At 40.5% G+C, this 6,000-nt stretch overlaps 1 protein-coding gene across 7 annotated transcripts in view; it reads right to left on the reverse strand.

Moving 5' to 3' along the window:
* Nucleotides 1-1,926, reverse strand: part of LRRC4C (leucine rich repeat containing 4C) — a 1,072,649-nt gene extending 1,070,723 nt beyond the window's left edge. For 4 of the 7 annotated variants that reach the window (XM_077287050.1, XM_077287057.1, XM_077287059.1 and 1 more), the window contains exon 1: nucleotides 1,186-1,926. The gene's annotated coding sequence lies outside the window, so the exon portion shown is untranslated. The remainder of the gene's footprint in view (nucleotides 1-1,185) is intronic. The other 3 variants (XM_077287051.1, XM_077287056.1, XM_077287055.1) reach the window with 1 other exon arrangement.
* Nucleotides 1,927-6,000: the final 4,074 nt, after the last annotated feature.

Genomic DNA, 6,000 nt, shown 5'->3' on the forward strand with positions numbered 1-6,000 from the left:
CGCGTTAGCATTGCAGCCCAGAGAGGCCATTCTGCTGCTGCTGCTGACACAATGAAATGCTCTTTAACTAAATTAAATGGCCAAGATATAAGCAGAAATTCCAGTGCTGTGCAATCTCCTTAAAAGCCTGATGTGGACAGGGTCATGGTGGCCATACCATAGACCATGTTGTATCATGTTACAGGACAAGTCAATGAGTAGGTTTGGAGATGGTGCATTAATGTAGGATTTATGTGTTTTCTTGGCTGATTTTTGCCTCCCAGCCAAAAAAAAAAGATATAGAAGAGTAGATGGGATGCTGGAAGAGTAGAGTATAATAATGTCCTTCATCTTATTACACAAAGTAGTGAGCAGGAAAGGGCTAAGGCACTGACAATGCACAGACTGAGAGGCTGCTGCAGGCTTCTCATTTCCAAAAAAGCACAGTATTAATTAATTTCTGGGCTTCCAATGAACCCTTTCATTGCCAACCTTAAGCTTTTTCACTACCCACCATGTAATGAGCCACTGCTGGCTATATGCACTCTCAGCTGGTAATGATACCTAGTACTTAAAGGATCTGTATTAGTCACTGGTAGGATGAAAGGAGATTTTAAATCACCTTAGGCAAGTTTTACTATCCGCAAAGTGCGTGACTACTACTACTATTCTCTTACCAGGTTGGGTGCAAAATGCTGGGATCAGAAAATGAATACAATTTAATAACAAATATTTTGCTAAAAAGAAAGGGCGTTTATATTAAAATATCGCAATTCACCTTGTTTTATAAGCAGGATGTGAAGGGGAAGGGGGTGACAAAACGTTGGCGCCAATGCCATTTAAAAAGGATAACTAATGGCATCATTATTCAGAAATGGATCCATAAAAATCAACAGCGTAGAAAATAATATAAATTCTCCATATCGCCATGGAGAAAAATGTGCTTTATATCAGAGGTAGAGAAGACAATGAGGGATGTTAGTCAAACAATGGGAAGGAGAGATACAGTTTTATTTAATAAATAAACAATGCAAATGTACCAAATACAAAAAGTAACCACAGGGCTTAACCCTAACTGCACCCCAGACAGTAAGAAGAAAGCCAAGTCCACTAGTGCTCCAGCTTGATACAAGATGGTAACTGCAGAAAACATGCTTCCCGTAGGAATAATACAAATGTAACGTGCTGAGAGAATACATGACTTACCCATCTGACAAGATATTGATCCTCCTTGTCTAAGGGAATGCGTTCTCTTCCATCACTCCCTATGTTTCTATCAGTTTTTGTAAGTCACATGGAACAACCATAAGAAAAGAAAAACAAAAAGGATCTAAAGGATGGCAAGGATTTCCCTTTAATTTGCAGGTTTAAGGTTATAAGATTGCAAAAAATAAAAAATAAAAAAGGCAAATAAAATGCATTCCAGCAGGTTAATCACAGCAACAGCAGCAGCAGCAGCAGCATGTCTCCAGGATGAGGGTGCTGAGGACAGGATCAATGCCTGGCTAACAGACTGGAGTTGCAAAGAAGAATCTTGTTCCTGCAGATGGCATGGCCACCTCCAGCATTGTATTTTTTTAAATCATACCAAATCCAGGAGTCTTTCAAGCACCACAGTGATGAGCCAAGTCAGTATTTGGAGGGTGGGGGGTCACCAAGGAGGAGTCATCCCTACAGAGCCCTGGGTGCACAAGGCTTCCTTTGCTGCAACATCAAACCCCTCCATCAGCCCTAGTGACTGCTGTGTCCTGGTCTACTGCATTTCCCCAGCTCTCAGCATCTCTACATACAGCTGGAAGGATGGAGAAAGGTGGGGGATTTAGTGTCTGGAGTCTTAAAGGTTGCAGATTCTGTCTTCTGCTTCCCAAATCTGAAGCTTCTTGGTTCACTGTGAATTCAGCAGCATTTCAGTCCTCCAGCAGCTGTGGCATTGGCTTCAGCAGGGACAGAGAGGAGGTGCTAAATCATTTAGGAATCTGAAAAAGGGGAGGTATGTGCTGTAGTCATCAGAGGTGCCACTCTCTACCCATAGATTTCATCTGTAATGGATCCAACAGGAGACAGAGAAGTTGTACCAGGAATACCAATGACACCCACTAAGGCTTTGTGCCACATTGCCATGCATGTGTGTGTGTGACTATTGCCATAAGGTTTTATACTAACTACTACTAAGCGTAGCATGCTGGATGGGCAGCACAATCATATGGGTAAGTGGCAGTGCTGCATAGAAATCCAATTTCAGCACCATGGACAGCAGCCAGATTTTCCAGCCTTGTAATCTATGGACAAGTTGCATGCAGTGCAGGGGACTGCATGAATGAACTTAGGGAAGAAGATTTAGGCAGTGTGTTGCCAGATGTTGCAAAATGTGCACATTGATTTAACAGCTGCACATAGAACTATACATAGAACTCGCACACATTTAGCATTTGTTTTGCACCTTTTTTTTTCGCGCATTCATTTTTCTTGCACCCATTTTAAATAACATCCATCATTTTTACTTTGTGCTTATGAAAAAGCATCAGGTCCTGGAATTTCTACCCCATTTAAAGATAACAATAGACCAAAGTTGTACCAAATGAACGATTTTAACCAAATCAATCGTTCAGTTGTATGGTTTTTTAGGTGACAAGCGACCGACTTTTTGTGCAACGAACTACCGTAGTTGTCCGAAAGATCAATCGGCAGTGTCTGATATTTTCATATGACTAAAATGGTGTTAAACATTGAGAAAGGCAAGATTCTACATTTGGGCAAGAAAAACTAAAATTACATCTACAGAATGGGAGGAATAGAACTAAGCAACAGCACGTGTGAAAAAGACTTAGGTATACTAATAGATCACAGTGTCATGACCCAGACTGGGTTTTGGGTCTTGTGTCTCCTTTCCGGGTCTGGTCATGTCAAGGGTCAACTTCCTCTTCCTTGTTTCGGTGTCGGATCTGCTATTTCTCTGCGCTGCATCCTGCAGGGAGTGTCAGTTATATTTCCTGCCTACAGTGTATCTGGCTCTGGTGAAACCCTGATTTCTCCTGCTGCGTTTAGCTGTCTTAGCCCATATCTGTTCATTCCTCTCACCCGCCTCGACTCTGTGTTTTGATTCCCCGGTACTCGACTCTGCTTTGGCTCTGACCTGATTCTGTCTCTTCCTTCTTGTAATTCTGTTACGGACTGGTACTGACTTGTTGACGCTCTTCAGATTCTGTGTGTTTTGGATTCCCCTTGGTACTATGCTACTCTCTGGTATCTACCCGGCTTGTCTGAATATTCAGCTGCCACCTGGTTGTAGCCTCACTGCAGTTCTGCTGGTCTGCTCTGAGCAGGATTATTTCAGCCCTCTCTCCACTATGCTACCATCTAGTGGATTTTGCATTTACCTGCTGTGCTGCAGCATGACACACAGGCTGCACATGAGTCAACAGTGTGATGCAGCAGCAAAAAAGGCAAACACAGTTCTAGGATGTACTATAAGATGTATAGAGTCTAGATCACATGAAGTAATTATCCCCCTCTACTCCTCCTTGGTCAGGAGGCCTCATCTGGAATACTGTGTCCAGTTTTGGGCACCACATTTTAATAAAGACATCAACAATCTGGAGCAAGTTCAGAGAAGAACTACCAGGATAGTAAGCGGACTGCAAAGTATGTCCTATGAGGAATGGTTAAGGGATCAGGGAATGTTTAGCTTCCAAAAAAGAAGGCTCAGAGGAGACTTAATAGCTGTCTACAAATATCTGAAGGGCTGTCACATTGTAGAAGGATCATCCTTATTCTCATTTGCACATGGAAACACGAGAGGCAATAGAATGAAACTGAAAGGGAGAAGATACCGATTAGATATTAGAAAAAACTTTTTGACAGTGAGGGTGATCAATGAGGGGAACAGGCGGTCACGAGAGGTGGTGAGTTCTCCTTCAATGGAAGTCTTCAAACAGAGGCTGGACCGACATCTGTCTGAGATGGTTTAGTGAATCCTGCTTTGCATTGAGCAGGTGGTTGGACACGATGACCCTTGAGATCCCTTCCCACTCGAACATTCTAGGATTCTATGATTATCATGCATGGTATAATGTTTGTGGTTTTGTCCACTTTTCATTTGAATTGTTTTACTTCATCCAAAAAATGATATTTGTACAACGTAATTTGACATGTGTATGCAAAAGAAGATTTGTCCGAATGATGGATGATCTTTCATCCTTTGATTGTCATCTCATGTGTATGGCCAGCGAACGCCATATTTATGGCTTTTTTTCATTGAAAAATCTCAATGTCAGGGTGGCATAAAAAATGGAATCCCTTTTCAAGATGGAAAGTGTAGCCAAACATCCTGAGACCCTTTGATACATTTCCTTGCTAAAAAAATGACAACACAAATTGACTTAAAAAAATGCACCCCCCATGATAAATTCCCCCCATATAGACCGGCATACTCGCGACCACAGGTGCCGAAGTCATCACAAACACAAAAGTCACATCGGTGGGACAGATTTACTAATCTGGTCTAACTTTTTAGACTAGACTGTTTTTAAATGCACCAAATGTTTGATATGGAGTCAATCCACTATGTTATGCCGTAGTGTGGAGCAAATTTGGGGCAGATTTCGAGGACAGGGTCCCTATTTAGGTCATGCCCTCTCTTTGCCCGTTTCACACCAGTCAATGCCTTATTGTTGAGTTTGTTGAAAATTGTACCATTCAACTTTTAGAAAACTTTTGCAAATGGCCGATGAGTAATGGGGGTGTAATTACTTACTGCTCCTGTTATTATTATTAGTTAGTATTTATAATAATAATTTAGAATTCATAATAATTGCACTTTTAGAATAAGTTTTAACTATTTTGGGTTTACAGCTCATGTGCGGATTAAAAGGAAGAGGAGGCGACAACATCGCTGGAACGGCTGCGGCACCAGTATAGGCTTTTGTTATCTTACATGGGGGATATGGCCATTGAGTTGGGATTATGGACTCCCCCTTTAATGTGCCTCTAATGTTACCCACTGTAAACTCAATTTATTTTGACACTGCAGTCGTGTCATTTCTTTCTATTTTCTCCCCTGACCCTTTGAGGGGAATGGTGTAACATGGAGATAAACACGATTTAAGAATGAAAGAATGGAATTCTATAGTATATATTTGTACTCAGTAACCATGGGAACACATAAATCTGCACAGGAGTTCTATACTGTAATATACTAAAGCTCTACTTAATAAGGACATTTTGCAAAGTTGTTATTTTAAAAAATGGCTACAAAAGTATTAATATCCTTTAACTGTCGGTACGCTCACAGAATAATATTTTGTCAACAATTTATAAAATAAGTATCATGCTTGTCGTCTACCAAATCTAGCACTTTTTTTTACCCTCTTCAGAGCTTTGTGAAAGTTAAAAAAAACTAAAAAATGCTCAAAATTGAACAGATGGTCTATATTTTACAGGCTGAGCACTAATTAGTTAGAAAAGAAGCATAGCCAGTGATGGCATTTTGCAAAGAGAAAAGGTGTTTTTCAATCATGAAATTCTCTCCCTTTTAATCACTTACAGATTAGAAAAGAAGAATTTATTTTTATTGTTTATATTTTTCATTAACAGCGCCACATCTACCCGTGGTTACTTCAGGTACTGCAGCTTATTCTCATTCAATAAGTACAGCATCAAGCACAATCCACGGAGGAGACTTGACAGAAGTAGATCTTTTTTCCTATCTTAGACAGGCGTTCTTCTCTGTGCGTTAAGCTTTTTCAATAGTGTATTTTTTGAAAAAAAAAAACACCCCAAAAAAATGCTACTGAAATATACAGTATAAAGTGTAGTGTGCGGCCTAAGAGGGACCTCTAACTGTACAATTTGTGTCAGTTCTCTGCAATAATAAAAATAAGCTGCATACCATGTGTGTAGCATGTATCTTATGCACTTAAAGGGAATATGTCAGCAGGTTTTTGCTCTGTAATCTGAGAGCAGCATAATGTAAGGGCTGAGACCCTGATTCCAGTGATGTCACTTGCTGGGCTGCTTGCTCTA

This window comes from Ranitomeya variabilis, chromosome 2, assembly GCF_051348905.1.
Source record: "Ranitomeya variabilis isolate aRanVar5 chromosome 2, aRanVar5.hap1, whole genome shotgun sequence".
NCBI classification, from domain to species: domain Eukaryota; kingdom Metazoa; phylum Chordata; class Amphibia; order Anura; family Dendrobatidae; genus Ranitomeya; species Ranitomeya variabilis.